The following is a 15,596-nucleotide window of genomic DNA, read 5'->3' on the forward strand; positions in this document are numbered from 1 at the left end:
GGGGCAACCGTAGCGGTCAACAGGACCGTCATCTTGTCTGTGAGATCCATCAGCACCTGAGCCGGCGAGGGCACAGGCTTCCTGACCCGGCAGCGGGGTTTTGAACAGGTTGTGCGCCGGCCATGAAGATTCCAACCCGGCTCGGCGGCTCAAAGGGGTCCGGAATGCTGTCGCCATCGGAACAACCCCTGAGCCTGCCATCTTGAAGTAGATACAACGAGTTTGACTCATCCATAGACAACTCGCCGTCAGAGCCGGCGGCCGTCTCATCACCAGACCCAGATCCTTCAGAGAGTCCTCCATGGACACATCCCACGAAAGCATGCTTCAAGGCAGGTAGAGCCCGGGCGGGTCGTGCACGCTGAGCTGTCTCGATGAGATCGGCGCAGAGATCCAGCTCAGGGCCCGGCTCACCAATCTTGCCAATGAAGACATGGATTCCGCCGAAGGGGACCCTGTACCCGTACTCGATTGAGCCGGCGTCGGGGCCCCAGTTTGCATTGTCAATGTAGAGCTTGCCGCGACGACTCTTGGTCATCCGGCCCACAGCATATCCCTTGAGCCCTTCGAAGCTGCCCTTCAAGAACTCAAATCCACCGTGCGCTGGCCCCACGGTGGGCGCCAACTGTCGTGGAATTGTCACGGCAGATGTCCTCGTGCAAGGACTTAGTCGTGGAGCCATCGCAGCTAGGAATCTTAAAGGGGTTAAACGGGACAAGGAACATGAGGGTTATACTGGTTCAGCCCCTTACAGTGATGGTAAAAGCCTATGTCCAGTTGAGGGTGTATTGATTAGGGTTTCAACGACCAGGAGCTAAACCGTCCTGCCTGGTTATTGATTTGGTCTTGCTTGTCCTGAACCGCTGCCGGGTCGTCCCTTTATATAGAGAGGTTGACGCCCCGCGGCTCTCAGAGTTCCGGCCGGCTTATAACAGTATCCGGCTCGGACTCTTATCTATTCTTGCCTTACACTACAAGTTTCACCATAACGGCGGTTATCACTACGGGCCTTAAGCCATCTCCGGGTCTTTAAGCCCATTATTCACCAGCCATCTTCAAGTTTGGTACTGGGCTTCACGTGATGACCATTATGAGTAACCCGGCCCCTCTTGGGCGGGTGACTCTAATGGTTATATCCTCAACAGGTGCGCCGGAGGAGGTGGGAGTGCCGGATTGCAAAACGGACAACGGGGAAAATGCTCGGAAGCATGGGACGAACACGTATGCAAATGCAATGCACATGATGACATGATATGAGATGCATGACATGAACAAAATGCAAAACGAAAAAGAAAACCCGACCACGAAGGGAATATCATAGCACATAGCCAAAAATGGCAAGAGTTGGAGTTACGAATATGGAAAGTTACATCCGGGGTGTTACATAGACGTTGACGGCTGGGACCCGTGCCCAGCCGGATTACCATTGTACCCCTGGGGGTAGGCCTATATAAACCACCCGGGACACCCATGCAAAGGGTTGATCTAAGAGAATTCCACACACCACATAGAGGGAAAAGGAGAGCTAGCCTTGCCCTTCTTCTTCCTAAAGCCAAACAGCTCAAGGAGCGCTTGTAGCTACTTGTATTGGTCTAGTGATCATGCGGAGACCCCGCAGAGCAGGACTAGGGGTGTTATCTCCATGGAGAGCCCCGAACCTGGGTAAGATTCGCCGGCGTGCATGTCTTCGCCTCATCCCGTTTCCAGGCACCGGCGACGTTTTACTGGCTCCCACTATGATAAGCCATCCGTTGGCATATGTCGCACCTACCACCCGACACCTCCCCACTATATATAGGGGTGGAGGGGCTGGTTTCTTGCCCTCCAAGTCCATTGGGGCATTGGCAAAGGTGGGAGGAAAGAAATCCCATCCTTTCCCTTCTCCACCGATTGTTATCCCCCCTTTTAGGGATCTTGATCATATCCCTTTGGGATATGATCTTATTCCTTCTAAGGGGGATCTTGGTGCGCCTTGAGCACGGGTGTGGGGCTTTGCCCCCACTACCCACGTTCATGTGGGTCCCCCCATGCAGGTGGGCCCCACTCCGGAACCTTCTAGAACCTTCCTGGTACAATACCGAAAAATCCCGAACATTTTCGATGGCCAAAATAGGACTTCCCATATATAAATCTTTACCTTCGGACCATTCTGAAACTCCTCGTGACGTCCGGGATCTCATCTGAGACTCCGAACAACTTTCGGTAACCACATACTATTCCCATTACAACTCTACCGTCACCGAACCTTAAGTGTGTAGACCCTACGGGTTCGGGAACCATGCAGACATGACCGAGACATCTCTCCGGCCAATAACCAATAGCGGTATATGGATACCCATATTGGCTCCCACATGTTCCACGATGATCTCATCGGATGAACCACGATGTTGGGGATTCAATCAATCCCGTGTACAATTCCCTTTGTCCATCGGTATGTTACTTGCCCGAGATTCGATCGTCGGTATCCCCATACCTCGTTCAATCTTGTTACCAGCAAGTCTCTTTACTCATTCCTTAACACATGATCCCATGACTAACTCCTTTAGTCACACTGAGCTCATTATGATGATGCATTACCGAGTGGGCCCAGAAATACCTCTCCATCATACGGAGTAACAACTCCCAATCTCGATTCGTGCCAACCCAACAGACACTTTTGGAGATTCCTGTAGTGCACCTTTATAGTCACCCAGTTACGTTGTGATGTTTGATACACCCAGAGCATTCCTACAGCATTCAGGAGTTGCACAATCTCATGGTCTAAGGAAATGATACTTGACATTAGAAAATCTCTAGCAAACGAACTACACGATCTTTTGCTATGCTTAGGATTGGGTCTTGTCCATCACATCATTCTCCTAATGATGTGATCCCGTTATCAACGACATCCAATGTCCATGGTCAGCAAACCATAACCATCTATTAATCAACGAGCTAGTCAACTAGAGGCTCACCAGGGATATGTTGTGGTCTATGTATTCACACATGTATTATAGTTTCCGGTTAATACAATTATAGCATGAACAATAGAGAATTATCATGAACAAGGAAATATAATAATAACTATTTTATTATTGCCTCTAGGGCATATTTCCAACATGACCTTGAACACTTGTGCTCATGATCATGGAAACAATGTAGAACTTTTCATGAAGATTCTCACCAACATAATTATCCCCTTGTACAAATCCATTGTATTGTAAAATTATTGTGCCAAGATTTGCCTTTAGGATGAGTAGATTGCTTGTTGGTATGTGCGGTGCAAAAACAGAAACTTTGGCTGTAGTGCACCATTTTACATTTTTTACTGGAACGTCAAAACTTTCTGAAACTTTTTGCACAGTATTTCTATGAAAAATATTTATTATGTCCTAATTTTTCAGTATTTATGGAATTACAGAAGTATGGTAGATGTTCAGATTGCTACGGACTGTCCTGTTTAAGACAAATTCTGTTTTTGATGCATTGTTTTGCTTGTTTTGATGAAACTATCGATTCTATCGGTGGTATAGGCCATGGAAAAGTTATATTACAGTAGCTACAATGCAAAACAAAATATGAATTGGTTGGAACAGTACTTAAAGTAGTGATTTGCATTATTATACTAATGGATCTCCCGAGGTTTTTTTGAGTTTTCTGTGGATGAAGTGATCAAAGATCAAGGAGGTCCCGATATGAGAAGAAGGAGGAGAGGCAAGAGCTCAAGCTTGGGGATGCCCCGGAAGGCATCCCATCTTTCTTCAACAAGTATCGGTATGTTTTCGTCTTCGTTTCGTTCATGTGATATGTGTAAATCTTGGAGCGTCTTTTGTATTTAATTTTCACTTTTCTTTTATGCACCATGCTGGTATGAGATATTCCATGGTTGATTTACAGAATGCTCATTGCACTTCACGTGTATCTTTTGAGTATGGCTTTATAGAATGCTTCATGTGCTTCACTTATATCATTTGAAGTTTGGATTGCCTGTTTCTCTTCACATAGAAAACCGTTGTTTGAAGAATGCTCTTTTGCTTCACTTATATTAGAGCATGGTCTTTTATAGAAAGGATTAAACTCTCATGCTTCACTTAGATCTATTTAGAGAGTCAACAGGAATTGGTCAATTGCATGGTTAGTCATAAAATCCTACATAAAACTTATGGATCACTGAATATGATATGTTTGATTCCTCGCAATAGTTTTGCGATATAGAGATGATATATGTGGGAGGTACTAGTAAATGGTTGTGTTTAGTAAGAATATTGGTGTTAAGGTTTGTGATTCCCGAAGCATTCACGTATAGTCTCTCGTTATGCTATGAAGTTGGAGCATGATTTATTATTGATTGTCTTCCTTATGAGTGGCGGTCGGGGACGAGCGATGGTCTTTTCCTACCAATCTATCCCCCTAGGGGCATGCGTAGTAGTACTTTGCTTCGAGGGATAATAAACTTCTACAATAAGTATATGAGTTCTTTATGACTAATGTGAGTCCATGGATTATACACACTCTTACGTTTCCACAATTTGCTAGCCTCTACGGTACCGTGCATTGCCCTTTCTCACATCGAGACGTGGTGCAAACTTCGCAGGTGCATCCAAACCCCGTGATATGATACGCTCTATCACACATAAGCCTTATTATATGTTCCTCAAAATAGCCACAATACCTACCTATTATGACTTTTCCATGGCCATTCCGAGATATATTGCCATGCAACTTCCATCGCTTCCGTTTGATAACTTGAACATTCATTGTCATATTGCTTTGCATGATCATGTAGCTGACATAGTGTTTGTGGCTCAGCCACCGTTCATCTTTTTTCATACATGTTACGCTAGATCATTGCACATCCTGGTACATTGCCAGAGGCATTCATATAGAGGCATATTTTGTCATAGGTATCGAGTTCTAATTTTTATTTCTTTTGAGTTATAAGTAAATAGAAGTGTGCTGATCATCATTATTCATTTTTAGAGCAGTGCCCCAGTGAGGAAAGGATGATGGAGACTATGATTCCCCCACAAGTCGGGATGACACTCCGGACAATGAGAGAAAAAAATAAAAAAAATAAAAAAAGAAAGAAAAAGAAGATAAAAGAAAAAAATAAACAAAGAGAGAAGGGTCATTGTTAGTATCCTTTACCACACTTGTGCTTCAAAGTAGCACCATGTTTTTTGTATGGAGAGTCTCATATGTTGTCACTTTCATATACTAGTGGGAATTTTTCATTATAGGATTAGATGCACGCCCACTTAGTTTTCATATTGAGCTTTCATACACTTATAGCTCTTAGTGCATTCGTTGCATGGCAATCCCTACTCCTCACGTTGATATCAATCGATGGGCATCTTCATAGCCCGTTGGTTAGCCGCGTTGGTGTGAGACTTTCTTACTTTTTTTCTTCTTTATGTTTACCCCTATCATCATAATCTATTCCAACCGTAGTGATATATCCATGGCTTGCGCTCATGTATTGCGTGAGGGTTGAAAAAGCTGAAGCGCGTTAAAAAGTATGAACCAATTGCTCGGCTTATCATCGGGGTTGTGCATGATAAACTCTCATGCTTCACTTATATCTATTTAGAGAGTCAACGGGAATTGGTCATTTGCATGGTTAGTCATAAAATCCTACATAAAACTTGTGGATCACTGAATATGATATGTTTGATTCCTTGTAATAGTTTTGCGATATAGAGATGATAATATGTGGGAGGTACTAGTAAATGGTTGCGGTTAGTAAGAATACTGGTGTTAAGGTTTGTGATTCCCGAAGCATGCATGCATAGTCTCTCATTATGCTATGAAGTTGGAGCATGATTTATTATTGATTGTCTTCCTTATGAGTGGCGGTCGGGGTCGAGCGATGGTATTTTCCTACCAATCTATCCCCCTAGGGGCATGCATAGTAGTACTTTGCTTTGAGGGCTAATAAACTTCTGCAATAATTATATGAGTTCTTTATGACTAATGTGAGTCCATGGATTATACACACTCTTACCTTTCCGCAATTTGCTAGCCTCTACAGTACCGTGAATTGCCCTTTCTCACCTCGAGACGTGGGGCAAACTTCGTCGGTGCATCCAAACCCCGTGATATAATACGCTCTATCACAAATAAGCCTTATTATATCTTCCTCAAACCAGCCACCATACCTACCTATTATGGCCCTTCCATAGCTATTCCGAGATATATTGCCATGCAACTTCCACTGCCTCCGTTTTGATGACTCACTACAATAAAAAAGACACATCAGCGACATTTTGGGCCGAACGATTTTTTTTCTATCATGCTTATGACACTTCTATGACGATAATTGTGACAAAACCCGGTATCATCATAGATGTGGTGGGCTCCTACTTCTATGACAAAAAATCATGATAAAAATGGGCTTTTCGTCCTGGGCGGGCTAGAGACGCAGCTGCATGACATTCTTTGGGCCGTCCATGACGAAAAAAACGTGGTAGAAGCGAGGGAGAGGAAAATATCGGGGAGTTCCCGGTTACAGTGGGTGGTCACGGCCGAGGGATGCACGGAGGTTTGCGCATTTCTCTCGTACACGTACGCGTATGTGTGCGAGGCATTGCGCTCTAACTGAACCCGAGCGAGGTGTTGGGCTCTAACTGAACCCGAGCGATTGCACTAGCTACGTTACTGAACCCCGATCGATCCCTTGCTATTAACTGAACCCGAGTGATTCCTTCGCTACTGGTGCTAACTGAAGCCGATCGATGCTGCCTCTTGATGAACAGTGAGCGTTGTTGGTGGGGTTGGATGAACAGTTCCCGAAGAAGGGGGGTGGATGAACACGACCCCGTGGTAGTAGAGGCCATTGCCGCTGGATGAACAGGACCCTGATCGAGCCAGTTGGGGGTGGATGAACAGGACCCCGTAGAGGGCTGGATGAACAGGACCCCGCGGAGGGCTGGTTGAACAGTAGCCGGTGGAGGGCTGGATGAACAGTAGCCCGTGGAAGGGTGGTTGAACAGGACCCCGTGGAGAGGGCTCGTTGATTACTAGCCAGTGGAGGAGCGGTGGAGGCTGGATGAACAGGAGCCCGTGGATGAACTATGGCTGGTGGAGGCAGGAGGGGAGACGACATGGATGAACAGTCGCAGGTGGAGGCTGGAGGAGGTCGACGGTGGATGAACAGTAGCCCGTGGAGGCAGTCGACGGTGGAGATGAATAGTATCCTGTGGAGTACCGTTTTGCGGTACACCACACCCCTCCCGATGAACAGGACCCCTGTTTCGACCGTAGTGCTCCAACACAAGTCCGTTTCCTCCGTTTTGCACTACGCCACACCCCTCCCGATCAACAGGGCCCCGTTTCGACCGTAGGAGGTTCAAGAGAAGTCTGTTTCCTCCATTTTGCGGTACGCCGAACCCCTCCCAATGAACAGGATCCCGTTTCGACCATGGCCGGTCGAACACAAGGCCGTTTCCTCCATTCTGCGGTTGGCTCCCGATGAACATGACGACGCAGTTTCTCCATTATGACCCAGCCATGTACACGAGCCCTGGCCGTACGTATGCGCGAGTAGGCGTTTGAGACCCCACCCGTATGTACGTACGTGGCCGTAGTTACTTTCTTGCACACTAGCTGGACGTACATGTACATGCTATGTGTGCGCCTCTACTACGACACGTGCCCTTCCTTACCCGGCCATGGTTCATGGCTGCAGCCTGCAGACAGACTGATCGACCCATATGTACATACACGTTCGCGACCAGAATGACAACTCTATGTACGCTTTGACCAGGTGGGTCCCGACTGTCAGGCACATCCTTGCGTGCGAAGGTGTAGCTGGTGGGTCCCAGCAGTTAGGGGGGAAACGTTTTTTCACGAAGTACGGTGGCCCGTCCGGTGGGTCCCAGCTACCAGGTGGAGGAATCATTATTTTCCACGTAATAAGGAGGCATTTCCTTGTGTGCGGCCGTGGACCCAGCTGTCAGCCTCTCCACGTACAGTCCACTTCCAATGGATGTCGTTCGTTGACCACGTTGACCACACTGCACCAAGAGTACCAGGGCGGTGGACGACGACAAGGCCTAGGAAGGGGACGATGCGGAGCCGGGGAAGACGCGGCAGTGGATGCCCACGCGGAGAGGAGTACGAGGGTTCACTGGTTCGACTGTGGTGTGAGGCTGCCGTCGCCGCAGAATAATAGGGGGTGTGGGTGAGTAGAGGGATGGCCTGGCTAGCGGTGGGAGTAGTAGGGGGTGGTGAGGCCTCCGCAGAATCATAGCCGACCATGGGAGGCAGGAGCACGCGGCACGACCGGCGCTGGTTTGGGCGGCTGGAGCAAGAAGACCAGAGGTTGAAGAAGCACTACGGCCGTTGTATGGACATCGTATGGTCACTGGAGCTAGAATCGTTCACATTGACTAAGTTGACAAAGCCCTCCGTCTCCGTCAACTTAGTAGGCCCACAAGTCAGCCTCCCACTATGGTGGGTCCCAGCTAGCAGGGGGAGTATTCATTTTTTGTGCGTAATAAGGAGGCACTTCATTGCGTGCGAAGATATAGTTGGTGGGTCCGACCTGTCAGCGGGGGGAATGTTTTTTTCGTGAAATACAGAGGCCCTTCCGGTGTGTCCCAGCTGTCAGGTGGAGGAATCATTATTTTTTTGCGTAATAAGGAGGCATTTCCTTGCGTGCGGCCGTGGACCCAGTTGTCAGCCTCTCCACGTACAGTCCACTTCCGATGGATGCCGTTCGTTGACCACGCTGCGCCAAGAGCACCAGGGAGGGAACGACACGGAGCCAGGGAGGACTCGGGAGTTGTTTCCCACACAGAGGGGAGTACGAGGGTTTACTGGTTCGTCTGCCGTCGCCAGAGAATAACAACAGGTGTGGGTGAGTAGAGGGTGGCTAGGCCTGCGATGGGAGTACAGTGGGGCGGCGAGGCCTGCGCGACAGCACAGCCGGCCGCGGGAGGAGGGAGCAGGCAGTCCCGCCGGCGCTTTTTTGAGCGGCCGGAGCAGGAAGAGCAGAGATTGAAGAAGCACGACGGCCGTTGGATGGACATCCAACAGTCACTGCTCTCGTGTGTTGACTAAGTTGACACGACGTTGCGTGTGCATCAACATTTTTTAGAAAAGCATACGCGTCAACCTGTAGTAGGCGCACAAGTCAGCCTCAAATATGTGGAAAATAGCATACAACCCATCTGCCATTATTTCTAATAATTTATAGCCCATTTGCTAATTCTTAAGATTTTTTTGGAGCCCATCTTCTTTTTGTTAGCATTACAACCCATATTGTGGCCACGGTTAAAAATTATATGAAATTTCGCGTATTTCGATGCGGTCAACTGTTTTTAATCCCGAAATATCGAGTCACATTCAAACTATTTTGAAAAACAATTTATATAAATATAAAATCGAAATAATTGTCCACGCATAAAAATGAATGGAATTTAAAATCTTGTAATGAAAAATATATTGAAACTAATTCCCGGTTTGATGTGTTTTAAAAATGTACAACCCATTTCTCGTTACTGATAGCCCATTTTCTGGGCAAACCGAATGAAACTCTCTCATAGTCTTGAAAGATTTGCAGCCCAGCGGGGCTGATAAAGCAAGTAGGCCTCATTTGGGTATTTCTTAAAAAAATAAAACTGGGCTAGCCATTTTCAGCAAGAAAAAAACACAACTGGGCTCTTGATGTGGCAAACATAAATAAAACCCTGGCTAGACGGGCCATAGCCCCTACACAGCCCCGTTGTTACCCTGACCCATCGCTAAAACTAGTATAAATATCAACTTCTTGTTCCTAAAAAAAGTAAATAACAACTACGCGACCTGCTGGGTCCCTGGTGTCAGCCGCTCGTTGTGTAATTATCTCGTTTATTGACTACGCTGACAATGGCGTGAGACCCAGATGTCCAACCATTAGGAGGAACCATTTTTTTGGGCTTGTAATAACGGGGCACTTGCTTGCGTACTGCCATGATGCTGGTGGGTCCCTACTGTCATCCTCTCCATGTACAGCCATCTCCTTGTTCCTCTTGGTTGTTGACGATGTTGACAACGCAAGAGGGCGGCGCATCATGCATGGCGAGCGAACCAAGGCGGAGGACGACGGCGAGGCCTCGGACAGAACGAACAGGAGCCGTGGAAGATGCGCCGGTCTAAGTTGCAGGCGGGGGGGAGTACGAGGGTTGACTGGTTCGGGTACGGGTGCGTGTTGGGGCTGACCTCGCCGGAGAATAACAGGACGAGTTGGGGAATAGAGGGAGGGACTAGCCAACATTGGAGGGTACGGTAGGACGGCGGAGGCACAGCCAGCCATGGGAGGCGGGAGCAGGCGGAGCCGATGGGGTGGTTTGGTTTGGGCTGCTGGAGGAAGAAGACAAGAGATAGAAGATACACGATAGTTGTTGGATGTCAATCCAACGGCTGGTAGGCAGAATCGTTTGTTGACTAGCTAGTAAGTCAACACCACCTTGGATAGGCTATTTCCTCGTGGCTCCCAAATGTCAGAATCCAAATCTGTCACGGTCATGCAGCCTTTCCAATGAAAATTTACAGCCCATTTGGTGTGCTAGTTCAAAATAAGTTTGTGGGTGCTGGTGGGGCTTAATCACTTGGCTTCTATAATTCACAGTGAGCTCAAGCAGCCGGCGAGAGTGATGTTATTTCCCTTCGTTGGGATTTGTTACAATATTTCACTCTAAATTAAATGAATGGCAAGCCATTTGCCTTGTTTCAAAGAAAATATGACAGTCATAGCCGAGTTGAAAAGGGGAAGAACATCGAACTCCAGCTTACAAACTGTACAAAAGCACGAGGGTTAATTGTTCATCAGGTTTAGACAAAACCCGGGTTGAAAAGGGCAACACCATCTAACTCCAACATTGTTTCGACAGTCACAGTCAAATGGACTGGTCAGGTCCATAGAATGAACATCCTGAGTCGTAAAATTTACTGGATTATGACCACAATATATTGTAAATGGAAGCCCGACACGTTCAGAAGCTCTTTTGTCCACCTGAAACTCCTTTTTTTTCTCTTCGACATACCCATCCATCAAAACCATGCTGCTGATAAACTTAAGCCTGACGGACAATAGTAACCTCGCATTCAGCAGGAAGAATGTGACAAATCTAGTGTTTGCATGGTTGGCTACATATCGTTCTAGTGTTATTGTCTTCAAACAAATGTCATGAGAAGTGAGAAAATCCCGGTGCTTACGAATCCACCAATTGGTTATAACTTTCTCACCCCGTCCTGTTGCCTAAATAGACATGAAGATTGAAAACAGTTAAGGTCTAAAAAAAGAGTGTCGAAAGAGCAACAACTGAACGATTAATTCTAGTACACTATATGTCAGCTTCCAATGTGTGTGAAATTATCACCGTTATATACAACTTCTCCAGACATGGAAAGCATTGCAGCAAGCCAATAATCTTGTTCAGATCAAAACGATTCATTTGGATATATAAGATCTTGACAGAATCCAGCACCATTGATAAGCTATCCATGGTGAAACTCTTCATTGAGCATAGAACATAATATTAGTACAAAATGTGTACTCCAAGATGATATATAACTTATGCGCAGAAATTTAAAATGCAGCTTATGATTACAAGTGTAGATGATAATATAAAGTACCTGAAAACTGTGGAGCCAAACACCATCTTGAAATGAGCACAGAGATCATGTATTACACCCAAGGTCTCCAGCTTAGGCGCGGAGAGGACGGTTATTTGCGACGGTGAATAACTAGAATCAAGGATCAACCTTTGAAGTGAAGGGGCATCTTGGATGATGACCTGCCTTCCGTCAAAAGAAATTCCAATCCTTACAAGGTTAGGCGACTTTATTTGGAGACAATCGATTCTAACTATGAAAACAAGCACCAAGCACTCCAGGGCAAGGCAACTGGAGTGGATGATGTTTTGCAATGAGGCCTCCGATATATGAACCCGCACAAGTGAAAGTTTCTTGAGAAATGGGAGTCGAAGATTTAGTACCAGATTGTCTGGTAGGTAGCACAGTGCAAAGGTGGCGGTGTGGAGAGAGGAGGAAAACCGCGAGATGGACATCGGTGCTGAGGGCACAAGTACATGGCGTTCGGTATCTGGTAGGTGATCTCCAGGGGAATAGTAGAACTCAAGCAGCCGTAGTTCTGTGAATTCAGGGGATTTCAGCCAGGCGTCCACTGTGCAGGGCATGGTATGCTTGCTCAGGTAGCATGATGGGATGCAGAGGCTTTGAACGGAGCCCTGGTGGGAGGAGATGATGGCTCTCAGGATTTCAAAATCACTGAAGAGAGATAGCTGATGACAGTCGAGATTAAGGGACTTGGGTGCAGCAGCAATCCTTGGTGGGGAGAAGCGAGATGATCTCCCCAAGGATGGCGTCAGGGAGATCGCCGATACGGTACACCCGAGATTCTACGGGTTCCTGGGATCCAGTGGGGGCGGGGTCGCTGCTTCTCCCCGCGCTGCCGGGTGCGGGATCTACAACAGGCGTCGTCGCTAGCGGGAACCTCATCTTCTTGGCGCTGGGGTCAGCCGACTCCATTTTCCTCGAGGGCGTCGCATCGCGCTCACAGATTTGAGCAGAGTAACGAATGATGAGCCTAGTTGTAGTGCGAGTGAAGAAGAAGGGGAGCTGAGGTTTTTTGTAGTAGTGAGGAAGAAGGGGAGCTGGGTTTTTTTTGTAGGAGTGAGGTGAGGAATTTGGGGGTGCGAGTGGAGCAAGCTGACGTGAGGTGGGTGGGAGTGAGGAGGAAGAAGAGCACCCAGGTTTTTGGGGGGGGGGGCGGTGTGCTGGGTGTGGGTAGCGCCTCTCATTAAGTAAATATATGGGCTTTTGAATTGATTTAATTATTTACTAGGGTGGATGGGCTGTTTTGTCTTGGGCACAAAGAAACAATTACTACTAGTACAGTGGAGACACTCTACAACTACCAAGAAAAACAATTACTACTAGTATAGTGGATACACTACCGCTTCTGGCTCCTCGTAGGTCATCGAAACGTCTCCCTCTACTGAATGCCATTTTACTTTTGTTCATCGACATGCGGGCCATGCAGCGCGCGGGGCCAAATGCCATTCACCAAATTAGAAGGCAGTATGCAGGCGGAGAGTCACCCCAGTCGTAGCGCGGCAGTAACGAGCCGTCGTACCACAAAACCCCACCTCCCCGCAGTCTAAGTTTGACGGACGAAGCAACCATCATTTCGCTCTTTGCTGAATCCCCTTCTCCCTCACCATCTTCAAGAAAGCCAACACTCGCATCTGCCACTGTTCTTCTCTCCCAACGAAGGGAAGGTAAGCGGATCCGTGATGTTGGTATATTTTCGTTTAGAGAAAAAAAGAACTTTTGCAAAGCAGTAACCGATCCTCACTCTCTCTTTTGTTTCATTGTCATTGCGATTGTGTTTTCCTTTCACTGGTCTCCTAGTATTCATCGGTTTCATGATGGACCAAGGAGAACCAGGCAAAGATCTGCCGACATTGGAGCTGACGCGGGAGGCTGATCCCCACGAGACAGAGAGCTCCAAGAAGATGGAGGAAGCCACCGAGCTGACCCTAGATACGCTCACGGCCACTACTGAGATGGTCAACGCCCCGTTTGAGGTTACAGCCCCCGTGGCCCTGCAGGAGCAGTTTTCCCCCTTCGAGGATATGTCCCCCACCCCCGCTGAGCAGCCCAAGGTGATTTTCTTCTTTGCCGACCTCGATTGTGGTTTTTCATCTAAGTATGTGGTGATGAATAATGCAAAATTCTATTAGCTTCGATGCCATGCTATCCGTAGTGGTTTAAATAACTTGTGTTTCTTATACTGGAAAGTAATTTAGAATTTGTTTCTGTTTCAATTAGAGCCCTGATGCAGACAAGGATTGTGTGGTTGTACATGTCACTCGCTATGAGGCGGATGACTTGGATGTACGCACTGGGAAAACAGAGTTCTTAGGCTGTTGGATCCTGGAAGCCATTTGCACTTATACCGATGTCGAGTTGTATTCCAGCCTCACTGTTGTCAGGCGTGTTGTCCAGGGTGTACTGAAGCACAAGAAGTTCACAGCTACTCCTTCATTTGTGAGGCATACTGTTGTTGTTAAGCTTACGCAGGAAGATGACGTGGCATGCCTCCACAAACAAGTTTATCAGTGGCAAGGCCACAAGGTTATCTTCATGAAGGTTCATAGGATTGCTTCATGGCAAGGTCTGTCTTGTGTCCAACCAAAATTAGATCGAGGCATGAAATAGTTTCCCCAGCTAGTGTTTAATAGTAGTTTGGATTGTGTCTAATTATCCGAACCTTGCCTATTATCGAGCCCTCTGGGGCTAGTACTCTGTTTGAATCCGTCTATGGGAACTTCTGCTACTTTTGTGTGCCCGTTAATCTGTGAGAACCATTGTAATTGTTGCCGAAACAGATGCGTCCCCACTAGTTTTTTCATGAATATGGCATGGTAAGACATAAGTTGTCACGGTTTATCATACGAGCAGTGTGTGTTTGATGAAATAGAGTACTCGTTCGAGAACTGTGCGCCGACATATACATAAGTACTTGTAAACACTGTTGGTGCTACCCCACTTGTAAGCAGTTGTGCAAAACACGACGCATTGGCTTAGCTCGCTTCAACACTAGGCTATCGACCAGCTAACAATCAATAATATGATGTCTGACATATAAGCAACTACGTATCTTGTTACAGTGGTTCATGTAGTTAACTGAGGCCACAATGAAATTCCAAAATTCACACGCTAGTCCAGCGTTCATGTGGAACACTCACATTAAACTCGGCTTCATAAAAAACTTGAAAAGCATAAGTTAAGAAATTTTATACATCTCAATGATTCATAGAACATAACAAACATATACTAGTTCACAACAAAAGACAAAGTTGTGAGAAGGTTTACAAATCAGGAAAAATCAAGCAAGGCTTCTCTGAGCAAAGGGCCTCCCTAGGCAGGCTTTAATTTCCTGGAGTTCACTTTGGTTTTTCCTGGAGTTCACTCTGGAATGCTGAACTGAACCATGTAGTGTACTGACCATCTGAAATTCTTGTGCATTCCACTAAATTTAAGCACCGCTATTTGCAGAAATAAGCAGACCACAATGCCCCTTGTCCGTGGACCTATCCCAAAAACCTCCGTCCAGCCGTGCCAGCTAGTCCTCGGTCCATGCATGAACTGGTAGAAAGTGCATTTTGGACTAGGATACAGTTGTTTTCGCTCGTCCCTACACTGCAATCAGGGAGTAAAACGTATGAATCAGCTTCTTTTAGATTGCGTTGGTCATTCTACCTAGTTACTACCAATGTAGGAATACCTGGAACACTAGTGGTTAGAGGACGACAGCTAGGAATAGCCATCTCATTTTGTGCAGTTGTACTAAAACTGAGTTGTGTACTTTTGATTGTGTGGATAGAAACGATATAGAGACAGACATCCCTGTTTGCGCAAATACGAAATACGATTATTTAAACAGTGACAATTAGTTGTAGTGGCATATGATTAACAACAGCGTCTATTGTGTTATAATTGGCACTACATTGACAGTATGAAAGTACCCTTAAGTAAGTAGCATCACATCACATCAACACTGCCACTAGATTAACATGCAGAACAATAGCATTAGTATTACTGTC

The sequence above is a fragment of the Aegilops tauschii genome, chromosome 3, assembly GCF_002575655.3.
Source record: "Aegilops tauschii subsp. strangulata cultivar AL8/78 chromosome 3, Aet v6.0, whole genome shotgun sequence".
In the NCBI taxonomy this organism is placed as follows: Eukaryota; Viridiplantae; Streptophyta; class Magnoliopsida; order Poales; family Poaceae; genus Aegilops; species Aegilops tauschii.